Below are 15,504 nucleotides of genomic sequence, written 5' to 3' on the forward strand. Positions count from 1 at the left end.
GTCTGTTCTCCGGGCCTGTATTCTAAGAGCTCCTACACAGGTGTATTTGTGCGCATATTTGTGCAGAACCCATTGATATAAATGGCTTCACACACATTTGACGTTTTTTGCACACACATTTGCGCATACACTCGTGTGAAGGAGCCCTAATGTTTAGGGCAACTATGTTGCCAAAAACAGACAACTCTGTACAACACACAGTGGTCTGATGTGGTACTGCAAGCTCAGTTCCATTCACTTCAATGCGCCCCAGCCTGCAGTACCACTTTGGACCACTGCGCAGTGTACAGAAGTGTCTGCTTGGGTCAAGCAAAGAAGGTGCTCACCTTGGAACAGCTGATCAGTGTTCTCCCGGGTCTGAGGATAAGTCATCAATCTTAAGATGTGGAACAATGCCTTTTAATTCAACCACAGTGCTTCTCAATACAAGGAGACCTTCTGACTCACACTTCAGTACCAAAGCTCATTCAAAGTAATTTTATTAAGAACATAAAATACATGAGGGGGGCCGGACGCCCCAGGAGCAGATTTGAACAATGCAGTTTATTCGGTCCCAAGCTGTCAACCTTCCACCACCATCCAGTGCCATTGACTGATCCACATAGGACAGGAAACTTCTTTTATTCTGGTCTGCTCTTATATTCTTGCAAATGTGCCAGGATCCAGCCGGAGGGAATCAGGAAAACACCGAACAACACCGCAAGGCCGATTCCTTGTTCCTGTAGAGACACAAGTATCCATATGGTTAGTTTGCGTGAGGGAGCGTATAGTTTCTTCTTAAGGAGAGCACCTAGAAGATGTGTGAGGAGACATCCATGCTTCTCTGGTCAAATATGCAAATGACAAGATGAAACAATACCTCTACAGCACCACCTATTGGAAGGCAGAATTCCTGCAAGTCAATGACTTTTTAGACAAGTCTTCTCCCACACCTTGTAGGTGCTCTCCTCAGGAAGAAACGATACCCTCCCTGACCCACGTCTATTGGCCGCTCGCTAGCCAAGCCAGAAACCTACTGCACATTGATGAGGAGCAATCACCCCAAAACAGCTGTCTGTGTATGGATTCTGGCTTTGGCTTACAATTCCCAGTCAGTGTTGCAAGACGTCTTTAACCCCTTGACACTACAGGACATACAGTTATGTCCTGCAGCTTCAGGGTATGTATGAAGAGGGATCATGGGTTGATCCCACTCCATACAGCCAGCACCCACACGCAACAGCTCCGATAAGCCGTGGCGATCATCAGAATTGTTAACCCTTTAAATGCCGCCGTCAATTCTGACAGAGGCATTTAAATGCCCCAACAGATGTTTGGGTGTACCGTACGCCCCCAGCAATGAGATTGTGGGTTGAAGTGTGTTTGTCGTGGCAGCCGAGGGCCTTCTGAAAGGCCCCCGGGGCTGCCATTGTAGTGTGCCTATCAAGCCATCATACTGCAGGAGCAAACAACGCATTGTAAGTTCATGTCCCCTTTGGGGACTAAAAAAAAAAAAAAAGGAACAGGTTTAAAAAAGTTTTATTCATTGTTAAAAAAAATAAATAAATCAAAAAACCCTTTTGCCAGGCCCCAGGGCTCTCATGGCAGAATGCCTATCAAGCCATCCCAGTGGGGTGGCTTGACAGACTGCCTGCCCGATCGCAGTATGATGTAATGCAGGAGCAATCAAAGCAATCAAAAAAAAAAAGTTAATATATGAATGATAAGGTTTTATTAATTGTTACAAAAAAGTAATAAAAGAAAGAAAAAACTTTTTGCCATATTTACAATAAAATAATCTAAATCATAAAACAAAAATACATATTTGGTATCGCTGCAACCGAAAACGTTCAATCTATCAAAGTAACGCATTATTTACCTCACATGGTAAACGTTGTCAGAAAAAAAAAATAAAGAACGCCAGAATGGTACCTGTTTTGGTCACCCCATCTTCAAGGTAAATGCAATAATAAAAAAAACATAAAAAAAATAAAAATTGGAGGTATTCAAAAATGGTACCAACAGAAACTACAGGACGCCCTGTAAAGAATGAGTCCCCGCACAACGAAAAAATAAATTACGTATCACTCTCAGAAGATGTTTGCAGCAAATTATTAAAAACACATTAAATAACTTTGAAAAAAAAATAAAAGTACAGGAAAAAAAAAAAAACCTATATAAAATTTGGTATCATAGTAACTGTACTGACCCATATAATATAGTTATGTCATTTTTGTTGTAGTGTGTACACCATAGAAACAAGACTCACCCAAAGATCGTGGAATTTAGTTTTTTTTCACTAAACTTATAAATATACTTAAAAACTTTGAAAAACATTCTATGGCACATTATATAGTACCATTGAAAAATACAACTCGCCCCGCAAAAAAACAGCCCTCACACAGCTACATCGATGGATAAATAAAAGTTACGATTTTTTAAAAGGGGGAAAAAAACAATAGAAATGGAAAAAAAAAAAAAAAAAGGACTGCTTCCTTAAGGGGTTGAACAGGATGACATTGACTTGTAGGAATGCTGCCTTCCAATAGGTGGTGCTGCAGAGGTATTGTTCCATCTTTCCATATGGTTACTTTATAACACCAGCTCCTCAGCCATGGGCATTCTAACTGATAATGATGACAATTCATAGGTCTCCATAGCAAAGTCGGAAAACAATGTAATCGGCGGTATAACTACTATTACTTGAGTAGCAACGAAAGGACGGTGATCAAGATGACAAGATGCCCTAATCTAATATTCTCGTGTTGGACCGTGTAACACATTTTAAAATAGTATGGTCTAGTTGTTGGTGGCAATCTTCCTGGTAATTTTCCTAATGGTCTAGAGTGGTTAAAGGGTTAATACCTAATATCTCTGGTAGTCAAAGGGGTCATTGGTAATATCCATTGTCCCCAAAGGTTGGTTATGAGTTAAAGCCCACTATTTAGTAGGTTGTAGGTTAGCACAATATTCCTGGTGGTTTAGTTGAAGGGGTTAAGTCTGTTTTGTTTGGTGGTCTACAGCCTGATAAGGTATATATACAGATATAATGGGGGTCTTGTACAGGCATGCAGACAGTAAATGGGTGAGCTGAATTTCTAGTATAAACTGAATGGCCATTTTAGTAGAGACACCAGCCCTTTCAGGATTGGAGCTTCCCTTTATGGAAATTAGACACGTGACCCTGGACTGCCACATAAAATCAAGTTTTGCGTAGATCAATTTGCGTGAATCTACGTTAATCTTCATTAATGGGAAAATCAAATGATCTGACCACCAGCCTTTAAGGGTTTTCTTGTACAATGATGTTGAGAGTATACTAGGAAGGGTATGATTGAGGAAGAACATCCAGGAAAAGGGGATCCCGTGGATATAAACAACTTGTCGACAAAAGGGAGGATGTCAAGAATTGTGATGAACAGCTAACGCACAGTCAGGATATTGCAGCCAAACAATGCTGGTGCTCCAACTAACGTGTCTGAACGTACAACTCATCGTTCCTTAGCATGGATGGGCTACAATGGTGTTAGTGCATCTTGACGCCACTGGAAGCTAGGGGTTTGACAGGCGGAACGCCCCTCTCACACCCCTAGCTCTCGATTGGCGCAGTATGGAAGGTCCTATCAGCCTGTATGCAGGCAAAGGACGCTGCTAGGAGCTTGTTTGGCACCAGTGTTACATTATCGGCCCTGGAGGCTTCAACCCCCCGGAGTGAACACTTTCCCAGGACGTCGCCCCTCCAGGCAGCCGTGTCACGAAATTTTCCCAACAACACCAGCGTAAATAGATTCGGAGGACATCGTGCCTCCATTGCTTGGCATGCAGACAGCGGGGTTAGCTACAGCACACCCCACAGCTGAAAGCGCCTTCCCCGCAGCCGGGGCAGAACAGGCCCCCCCACTGCCTTTCACCACGGAGGTGTGTCGGCTGGAAGAAGACAGCAGGCTGAAGCACCTTCCACGCTGCCGGACCAAACCCCACCCACCCATAACACTTAGCGCTGTCAGCGGCACACGGCTGGCCAAACATCAGAATGCAGGAGGACAGTGCAGCCCCCGGGAGGCCATGCACAGTCACATGAACAGCGGCGGGCATCTTCCTTGAGGGCCGGGAGCCAGTACTGCAGGGTGCCCATACTGCTGCAATACACTGCCCAGCCAGCAACCCACACGGGAACAGCAGCGGGAAAGGCCCACCGATAATTACAATAGCAGCGGGGACACTTCTATCAGCGACGCGGGCAGCAACATCACAAGAATAGTGGGCAGCCAGGACCTGGAGAGGAGCGTTGTCTGCAGCCAATCAGGTAGAGGGGGCATCACTCCCCTGTCAGTCTTGTCTCCACCAGGACTTCCTGGTGGCGTCAAGATACACTAATACCAGCTACAATTACAGATGACGAGTTTGAGTGTCCTTGGGCCTAAGAGAAACAGAAAGGTAAGACGCCAGTGGGCAAAAAAAAAAAAAGGCAAAAATTGTATCACTGAGCAGTGGAAAACCATCACCTGGTCAGATTATTCCACATTTCTGTTGCACCATGCCGATGGAAGGTCAGAATTTGGCACAAGCAGCATGAATTGATGAACCCTTCCTGTCAGGTGACAACAATTCAGGCTGGTGGAGGTGGAGTAATAAAGCAGGTATGTTTTCTTGGCACTGCCTGGGTCCTCTTATACCCATGGATTCCTGCCATGATGAAGTGCTAGAGTTCTGAGGGGCAATGTGCTACAAGATGGGGGGTCTCTAAAAATGTAACCACTCTATAGGGGATTTGTAGATAATAGAATATGAATATAATTTATATATGAAATATTTTTGTAATACATTAGCCAGGGAACCTCCAAGCAGATACATATTAACCCTTTCCAATCCAGTGTCTGACGTCTTCTTACATTCTGATTGAAGCTTGTACAGCTCCAATGTCAGAAATCATTAGACAGGGTATTCTTACCATCTATTCCCAACCACTCCGCTGTTGGAGCCTCTCTGGCGCACACACTGGCTTTAGCCACCAGATGGCATCATTGTATAACAGCAAAAAGAGAAAGCCTTTTGGGAAACCCTGAATCCAAAATTCGATTGGAAAGGGTTAGAGGGGTGGAATATATAGGATTTTCTCCAGTAGTACTACACCACTTACGAGGGACCCCCAGAATCCGGTGAGATTTACAGCATTTCTTCATTTTCCTAGTATACTGTTATCAGAAGGAACTGCGGTGTCTTTAGGCTCCTGTAGAGGATACACTCAGTGCCACTTACCTTCCTGATCTCTGGAACGGACCTACTTCATGCCTCCGCTTCCTGTCATACGTGATTAATGACCTTATCCGACTCCCTCCGAAGAGGAAACATACACCCACTGAAGTCATAGAAGTTATTTTCAATGTTGCTGCTTTTTAAGTTTAATGTATTTGCTTCGCAGCCTAAAGGCTTATTGACACGGACAATGTTCTCGCGCGAGTTTTGTGCGCAAATGTGAAATCCATTTTTTTAATAAGTTCATTCACATGAGCGATAATGGCAGCATGTTCTATCTTTGGGCATTGGAATGCCTCACCCATACGCAGAGAATAGAACCCATTGATTTCAATGGGTTCAGTCTCATGCTGTGTTTTTGGGCGCGTAGATTTGCGCACCACAGGCCCCATAGACCGCGCAAATGAGCACCCAAGCAATTGCACATCACGCACTGCAATTTTATGGGTAAAAGGACACATTTGGAACTGAGCTGCGCCCAATGTGAAATCACCCCGCCAGCACAAAAAGTACAGCAATGTGTGCAAAAAAGTGTTTACACGCACATGTACGTGGATCAATAAAAGTCCGTTGACTTTCATTGACTCCATTCACCACGTCTATGCAACGAACACATAACACGTGGTGAACACACGGTCGTGGACATGAGCCCTAAGACTGGATTCACACGGGGGCGAGTGCCATGTAGCTCACTGAATAGCTGACCTACATAGAACCCATTCATCAACAATTTTGCTGCGATTTTGGCCGCTTCGACAAGGGCGATTTTCTCGTGCGATTTTGTCGCAATGCAACAAACCGCATGTATGTAGGGTCCATGCTTTCCTATGGGTTCTTCCAAATTTGTGATGTTTTGTAGCCTGCGATATTGCGAGACTACAAAATTGTGGCAGCTCTATACAGCCGTGGTTTGTGATATTTTAGAGTTGATGTTTCCCTATGGATCCTTCCTTCATGTTGCATCGCACGAAAACGACATTTTCGTGCGGTGCAACTTTAATAGTAGGAAATCCTACTGTGAAAGCCCTAAAATAAGCCGTAGGTGCATCAAAAAAACACATACATCTCCTAAGAAGCGCTGTCAGCTCTGCCACGTCTTCTCCTCGGTCCCTGGCAGTTGTCTTCAGGCATCTCTTCTGGTCAGGGATTGGAAAATCCCCGCCTCTAGGAAGCGCTGCCTGTGATTGGCTGAGGAATCTATGAGAGCTCCCTGCGGTTTTGCGTCAACTGAAAATCGCCAGTCGCAAATCACTCATGTATATGAGGCCATTCAATAGAATGGGGTTCAATTTCATGCGATTTTCACAGCCGTATGAAACTGACCTGAATGAAGAGGCACCAACCTCTTTGTGTATTAGTTGCATACCACCACCTCCTCCATACGCCTTCTCAGAAATGTAAGTCAAGGCTGGCCTAACTTTCAATTCTTGCATAATTTATGACAATTTCTGGGGTAAATTATACATAAATCTAAAATCCGCGGCAGAGGATCACGGAGTGTTTCCCATTGTTTTCAATGGGTAAACCTCGCATCGTATCGCACTCACGTGCACCTCGCATGCTGAGCAGGCCCTATTGAGAACAATGGGTGATGCGATGCGTTCCAAGGGAACGCCCAAAGATGGGATATGCCACATCTTTTTCTGCATCACATCACTCATTCATATGACCGCATTCTCGTCAAAGCTCAAAATTCGCACGATTTTCTCGGCGTGTGAAAACGGACTAAGGGGACTTGAACTTGCGATCGTTTGATCGATCATACAGTATAATGCAATACCATAGCATTCTAGTGTATTCTGACAGGCAGTCCATCAGGATGTACGACAGGCATGCCTTGATAGGTATTTATTTAGGGCAGCCCTGGGGGCGCCTTCAGAAGACTTTGGGCTGCCATGACAACCAAATGGCACCTTGCGATGTCATCATAAGAGGGCTGCGAACACCAATCGGGGCATTTCAATGCTACAGATCAGTGAAGCTTCTGATCACGACTGTTGGAAGGCGGTGTCAGCTGTGAAAGACAGCAGACCCCTTTTGGAGTGGGATCGGATCCCGATCGGGCGGCATACAAACCCTGCACCCGGAGGACGTACGTACTTTTGACTGAAGGGTTAACCCTTTCCAATCCACTGCCTGCTGTCTGAAGACATTATGATTTAAGGCTGTACAGCTCCGATGTTGGAAGACGTTCGTCAGGGTTCTCTTACTGTATATTGCCAGCCGCTCTGCTGTCGGAGCCTATCCAACGTGTCACCTCATGCAGTACTGTCTTTAGCCAGCAGATAGCGCTGTTGTATAACAGCAGAAAAAGAGTAAGCCCCCTAGGAAAACCAGGATACAAATTGGATTGGAAAGGGTTAAGGGACCAAAAGTATCTGGAAAGGGAATAAAAGTTTAACCTAAAAAAAAGTCCCTTTATTTTGGGAAAAACTAAAAAAAAAATATTATTATGCTGACTCATGCTATAAAAATATTATATACATTATGCTGCATTATCCTGCCTAGTGAATGGTGTAAGATCAAATGAAAAAAAACAAAACAGAATTGCCATTTTTTATTTAGCCATCTTTAAAAAATTGAATAAATCAAGAGATGCATGGCAAGGCAGTACACAGAATGGCCTGCAGAGGGCTGTAAAGCCTTCCTTCTGTGTAATCAGCAGGGACAGCTATATGCTTTTGTGGCTCATGCAAACATGCTTTGCATCACTTCTGTGAAACTCCGATCCTCTGGCGCTTGTTTCACGCTCAGAGGAGGATCGGCAAGTGTTGATTTCAATGGGAAACCTCACATCGCACTCACATGCACAGCGCACGGCCTGCGATGTGTTTGAGTGTTCCATTGAAAGCAATGGGCGATGTGTTCCAAGGGACGCAGAAAAAATAGGACATGAAGAGATTTTTTACCTTGGAGCATCGCTATGGGGGAGAACATCAGTGTATGGAGGTAATATTTGCGTGAGTTTTGTGCCCGTGTGAATCTCGCCTCACCCAAATAAATGGACATTGGGCTTTACCACCAATTCTGGCTGGTTGTGGGTTACAGAGGTGCGACCACATGGGGTTCCCAAGAGCGCAATACCCGCTAACTTGTCACAGTGATGGATTGTGGCGGCACAAATACTATACTGTGCCAAAGTAGTAAAAAGTAAAAACACTATATATTTGGTATCGCCACAGGCCTCCAATGTCTACGGATGGGTTTGATATGTGGAAACCACGCAGAAGATCTGCAAATCAAGCCGCCCATAGGGAATCATGGGCATCTGCAAATGACATAAAGCATGCGGATTAAATTTGCGGACCCTTTGGTCCAGAATCAAAAAAAATCGCAGCATGCTCCATTCCAGTGCGGTTCCCATTGAAGTCAATGGAAGCTGCCGTATCCGCAGCCCGTCCACAATTAATTGCAGATGGGCCGCAGATTCCACGGGAAAACAGGAGTTTAAAAAAACCCTTCACTGCGCACGTGCGGCCAGCGCTTCTGCACACATCCGCAGGGAAGAAAATAGAAGACCCGCAGTGTCCTCGGCCGCGGGCTCCAGCATGTGGAATCCGATCTGCCTGTGGACATGAGGCCTAAATTGTATTGAAGCGGAAAATAAATATTACATATAAGGCCGGCGTCACTCAGGCGTACACGCATTTCACGGGAATGAGCGATGCTATTTTGCGCACACATCAGCATACTTCACTGCGCTTTTTGCGCCCACAAGGCATGTACATTTGTGCGCGGCAAACAAAGACACAGTGATTGAAAGGGTTAATTAGTCTTAAGTTTCAGACGAGTTTTTTTTAGCAGAATTGCGCAGTCTATCACGCATCCCCTTGCGTATTTAGCGCGCCTTTGCGAATCCCCATTGACTTGTATGGCGATCTCTGGTGCCCAAATACACGCTCACCATTTGGAGATGTGAACGAAGCCATTAAAATCGATCTGTACTTCCGGATTTTCCCCAAAAGCATAAAAGCTGCACAGTACGTTATGTGGAACCACAAAGTGGTGCCGCTAAAAAGTACAACTCACCCCCGAAAATAAGGCTGAAAAATACATTCCGGTGTTTTTCTTCGGAACGTGATGATGTTAAAGTAAAAAAAAATAATTGCTGGTAAGATGCGAACTAGAGCGCCACCAAGGGGTTAACCGGGGATCGTTCTGGTCGGATTGGATTGCTGTCTGTATAATGTCTTTGTGTAAACACGAAAAGCGGCAGAATAGTCAGCAGGGTGCGTCGTCATGGAGACGGCGAGGGAGAGGAGCTGCTGGAGACGCGTCACACTAAGCGCTGACAACACAGCGGCTTCTATACAACATTTCAGGAGGTTTCCTGACGATTGTTTTCTTTTTGAGGCAGATGCAGTTTAACCCCTGAAGCCGTGTTTACGGTGAAGAGTGCGATTTTTAACTGCAAGCGCAATTTGTTTGGCGACAAAAACACATCACTGAGGGCTCCTTCACACCGGCGAGGGCGATCCAAGTGAAACCGCTGGATGCGAGGCGTGGAATCAGCCCCGTATCACTGCGGGGATGAAGGAATCCCTCCGGCGGCAGGGGGTTATGGACTTCTAATATTGTATTCAATGGGGCGGCACTGCTGCCACCCACCCCGATGAAAACAATGGGCGATATGGCAAAAAGAAAGGACATGCTGTGATCTTGTACACCTGCATAGCATCACAACCCGGAGCCATGCAGGGAAACACAGCAAATGACTCCATTCAAAAGAATGGGTTTCATATCTGTGTGAGATTTGTGCGTACTAGAGCCTCCATGCCCGCCCGTATCACATCCTGTATCCAAGCTAGAGGTTGCCCAACAGGATACTAGAGCCTCCATGCCCGCCCGTATCACATCCTGTATTCAAACTAGAGGTTGCCCAACAGCGTACTAGAGCCTCCATGCCCGCCCGTATCACATCCTGTATCCAAGCTAGAGCTAGTACAACAGGGTACTAGAGCCTCCATGCCCGCCCGTATCACATCCTGTATCCAAACTAGAGGTTGCCCAATAGGATACTAGAGCCTCACCCATACCACATCTTGTACACAAGCTAGAGGCGGTCCAACAGGGTACTAGAGCCTCCATGCCCACCCATACCACAACTTGTATCCAAGCTAGAAGTGGTACTACAGGGTACTAGAGCCTCCATAACTACCCGTACCACATCTTGTATCCAAGTTAGAGGCGGTACAACAGGGTACTAGAGGCTCCATGCCCGCCCATATCACATCTTGTATGCAAGCTAGAGGCGGTCCCACAGGGTACTAGAGCCTCCATGCCCACCCATATCACATCTTGTATCCTGACTAGAGGCAGTACAACGGGGTACTAGAGCCTCCATGCCCGCCCGTATCACATCTTGTATCCAAGCTAGAGGCGGTAAAACAGGGTACTAGAGCCTCCATGCCTGCCCATATCATATCTTGTATCCAAGCTAGAGGAGGTACAACAGGGTACTAGAGCCTCCATGCCCCCCATATTACATCTTGTATCCAAGCTTGTATCCTAGTGGCAGTACAACAGGGTACTAGAGCCTCCATGCCCGCCAGTATAATTTCTTGTATCCAAGGTGGGGGGTACAACAGGGTACTAGAGCCTCCATGCTCACCTATATCACATCTTGTATCCAAGGTGGGGGGGAGGGGTACAACAGAGTACTAGAGCCTCCATGCCCGCCAGTATAATTTCTTGTATCCAAGGTGGGGGGTACAACAGGGTACTAGAGCCTCCATGCTCACCCATATCACATCTTGTATCCAAGGTGGGGGGGAGGGGTACAACAGAGTACTAGAGCCTCCATGCCCGCAGTATCACATATTGTATCCAAGCTAGGTTGTACAACAGGATACTAGAACATCCATGCCCGTCCATCGCACAGATTGTTTCCAAGCTAGAGAAAGTACAACAGGATGCTAGAGTCCCCATGCCCGTCTCTATCAATTATTTTATCCAACCTGGAGGCAGTACAATAGGGAACAAAAGCCTTCATGCCCGCCCATATTGATTCTTTCATCAAAGCTGGAGGTGGTACAACAGGGTACTAGAGCCTCCATGCCCACCATGTTGATGTCCAAGAACAAGTCATCTTGTGCAGACCTAATTAACAAACAGGTGCCAAAAATAGTCCTAAATCCAATTGCAAACGGGATTATATGTCATGAGGCAAAAAAAGGACTGCTTTCTTCTAGAAACAGCGCCACTCTTGTCTAATTGTGGTATTACAACAGCCATTTTTCTCTAATCTCATAAGTCCTTAGAGCAACCCTCCTGCCAGGACAAAGTAAGATGGCCGAACTGCTTGTCTAACTCCCTGCTGCACATTATGTATCAGTATTCATGGGTAGCATTAGGCCGGCTGCACACGGGCATACATGCATTGCAGAATCCGGAGCGGGCGTCTGCCTCTGGATGCCTCAGCAAATACTGCCAATGACATGCTATTGAAAACTGCTTTTTCCTGCACCTGAACGGAAATAAATTGTCATTTTCGGCGCACGTGCGGAATCCTGCAGCAGAATCCGGCCGTGGCAGCAGTGGCGTCTGCGCATACCTGCTTTTTTTTCTTCAACCTGCGCTGCGCTTGGTTCCGCACGGCTCGCCCTCGGACATGCGCAGTACAGTTTTTTTCTTTTAAACTCCTGATTTTCCCGCATTATCGCTAGGCGATGTCAATTGTGGAAGGGCTGCTGATTGGGCGGCTTCAATGGAAACAGTCTGCGTGGAATCTGCGCAAAAATGGACTCCAGTACGAAGTATACAAATATATATATATTCCTGCCGAAGACTGCAGTGTGTGAGGCGCCTCTGTAGGGATTTGTCATGGCGGTGTCCTGCAGCAGCTGCAGGCCTCAGCTTGGTGACCGGACGCTTCCCAAGGTCGTTAGCCGCGTGCCGTCCACCCTTCCCCCTCGCACTGAATATTTATCCGTGGTGGCGTGTTATGCGAATATATTGTAGGGAACAGCTATAGTAACTGCGACATTCTGGAAGTACAGATGTAGCAGAGCTAACTGCATCATTTCCTGCAGACAATACCACAGGTTTCCTTGCACTCAAGAGGAGTTGTGCCGATTACAAACTCAGCTCTGCTGCATCAGTATGCTGTATGCTCCAGGTTCCCCTACTCAGATAATTATCAGGGTATAAATGGAGGTCAGTAATAAGATACCTCACCGGAAAACAGATGTGAGGCTTAGGCCGGTGTCACACGGGGAATGCGTTTTTCTATCCTTCTGCATATCATGTAGCCAAGGTTCCCGTAGAAGTCTAGAAGTGCGCAAATGTACAATACGCTGCGCAATTCTGTGAAAAACAGGACACACAGAATGGGGGGGGGGGCGTTTGCACACGTAAACAGGCCCTGCGTGCTCAAAAAGTACAATGCACCGTTACGTGCCCAATCAACCTCATTCGCTGTGCACATACGTTGCGCTGGGGCGTGTGCGATCGCACATTTGCTTGCATTGCCCCTTCACACGAATGTATTTGCACGGATATTTCGGAGATTTCGATAGGTTCGTCCCCATCACTTTTTGTGCGTGCATTCTACACGAGCAGAAAAAAGTGCAGCATGCTCGAATTTTTGCACACCAAAGGTCTGTAGGAGACGTCCAAATGTGCGCAAATGCACAATACGCTGCGCAATTCCATGAAAAAAAGCGCATCCGAACCTCATTAGTCTAAATAGCCTTTGAAATCAAGACGTGGGTGTGCCATGAGCAAAAAACCATGCCCTGCATGTGCCAAAATTATGGTAAAAAGCTCAAATATGTGCGCAAATCTACCCCATTCACAGCACATACGCTGAGGCGAGCGTTTCTGCGCATACGCTGGTGTGAAGGAGCCCTTAATCTGCTCCATAGCCCACATACAAACATACAGAATGTTCTGCGTCTTTAGGTGCGTTCTGCAAACATATTCCGCGCGTGTAAAAGGTCGCTCAAATAACCTTCACCAATGCTAGCGTGTCGGCCAAGCCCAAGCGGCTGGACGGTGGCCAGAGGGAAGCGAATGTCACTGTGCTGCGATGTCATCACAGCAACATACGACCACAGAAGATCTCATCATGTTCAGCAAGACGCTCTTTGGCGCAAACCGTAATTCTACGGGGACTATTGTTTACATTAACGAAGAAATACAAGGAGGTGCTCAAACATTCCAAATGGCCTCCCACCAACCTACCTCTGCCTTGTACTTACCATTGCAGTGAGCTCCTTATTTGGGGGTTGTTGGGATGCCCACGCCTTGTTCATAACTCGGGGAGATCTTGCGTGGCGCAGAAGGCCAAGGGCCCGGCTAAAGAGTGGCATTGCTGCGGTCTGTAATGTTCTGCTGCCAGGTGTAAAGTCCAAGAGTCAATCCCCTGGAAAGGGAGGGGTTAACAGCGTCCAATTGGAGGCTTGTGTTCGAGGATTATACTGATACGTTGTGCTGAGCACGTACATTGATCTCCATATTTATAAACAAGGGAGGGGTTAAATAACGGCGAGTTCCTGATCAGCCCTCCGCCGTTGGCGCACGTTACTGATCAATAAGACGCTTCATTCCGGGTTTTCTCGCTTCGATCCCTTCTGTTACAATTCTCTTTTGGGTGACCATGACAGCTCTGCCTGTCACTCCACCTGTCACTGCTCTCCGCCTGCTGGAAGCCTTCTGTTACAATCTTTGTGTATTTTGATACATTTTCGTAACGCAACAATGTATCTATTTTTTTTTTTTTTTGCTTCTTACTTGCAGTTTTTTCCGCCCTCCTTTCTGTGTGTTTGCTCCTTCCTCGCTTGCATTTCGTTGTTCTCAGTCCCCCCTCCTCTCCTCAGAGGGGTCTGGTTATTAGCAGGCTCGCTCAGCAGCTTCCTCTGGTAATGGAATCTGCAGATTATAATGTATTCAGGACAGAACCCTGCGAAGAATGTAAGGAAACCGCCAGAGCCTCCTCGCGGGTTATTCCAGGCCCCGAAGCAACTTGTACACAACGCACGCCGTGCGTGTAACATAAAATGCGGAACAGAAGTACAAAATATAAGCAGGCGCCATCTGAGAGTATAAGCTGGAATACGGGCGGATTTGCGCACATATTTGTACACAAAAAATGTGCGTCTGCAATACGCCGAGAATGCAATATACATTGATTTCATTGGTTTTGGTCACATGTGTATTTTTCCTGCGCATTTCGGTCGTGCAAAAAAAAAAGTGCATGCTCTATTTTCTGGCTTCTTTAGATGGCGTAAGGCGATTGCGATTTTCCCGTGAGAAAATCTCATCTTTTCTTCCTGTGACGTTTGAGCGCCAGCGCTGCTTTTTCTTGTAAAATCATAGTTTCCACTTGTGATTTTCTTGCGTTTTTTTTTATTGTGTGATTTTGCCGCGATTTTTTCGTGAAAGTCAGTAGGACTCTCTGGTGTTAAAATCGCAAGCGGATGCACCGATGCGATAAAAAGGAGGCTCCATAGGGAAACGTGGTAGATTAAAAAAACGCAAATCGCATCAGTGAAAACATCGCAGATGGGAACGAAACCATTGAAAATCATTGGTTTCATATTCTGTTTTTTTTTTACTGACACTCGCATCACGCGAAAATCGTGCGATTTTCTTGCCCATGTGAAACCACTATCAGTGTTTTTGCTCATGCCTCAGCACAGCGTATTTGTGCTACGTACGAGGCCTCATGTCCACGGACGGGTCAGATTCCATTGGCAGGAATCCGCTCATGCCCGCGGCCGAGGACCCTGCATACCTGTGCGGGCAGATGTCGTCGTCCACGCGGTTCTCCCTTCTGCCAGGACATCTGTATGCGGATGGTCCGCGCTGCTCGCCATTGGACATGCGCAGTACAGATTTTTTCCTTTAAATCTCCTGCTTTCCCACAGGATCCGCGGCCCATTCGCAGTGTCAAAGGAATCGCAAAAAAAGGGAGCATGCTGGAATTTTTGTTTCCAAACCAAAATGTCCGAAAAACAAACCTGCGTGCTTTAATTAATTTGCGGACACCCATGATTCCCTGTGGGTGCTAGGCAGGGTACACGATCGCATGCTCTAGCACTCATATCAGAGCTTTTTCGTTCCTATGCAACGTTTTTGTGCAGAGAAGGAGTGTATTTGCGCGGGCCTGCTCCAATGCTGGGCGTATCTGCACAGACACCGCTAGTTCATCACTCTGCCCTTCACACGGGCGATTTTGCGTGCATTTTTGCAGACAGTAGAACTCATTCCAATGGGTCCCCTGACATTCCCGCTGGGCGAAAAAATCCACGACATACTGTGCGATTT

The 15,504-nt window shown here is 46.4% G+C and overlaps 1 long non-coding RNA gene across 1 annotated transcript; it reads right to left on the reverse strand.

Moving 5' to 3' along the window:
• Positions 1–462: 462 nt before the first annotated feature.
• On the reverse strand, positions 463–14,181 carry LOC136582257 (uncharacterized). Its single transcript, XR_010787162.1, has 2 exons — positions 13,437–14,181; positions 463–719 (listed from the first exon to the last, which is right to left on the reverse strand). It is a non-coding gene; the product is annotated as an uncharacterized lncRNA (long non-coding RNA).
• Between the last annotated feature and the right edge of the window lie 1,323 nt (positions 14,182–15,504).

The sequence above is a fragment of the Eleutherodactylus coqui genome, chromosome 11, assembly GCF_035609145.1.
Source record: "Eleutherodactylus coqui strain aEleCoq1 chromosome 11, aEleCoq1.hap1, whole genome shotgun sequence".
NCBI classification, from domain to species: Eukaryota; Metazoa; Chordata; class Amphibia; order Anura; family Eleutherodactylidae; genus Eleutherodactylus; species Eleutherodactylus coqui.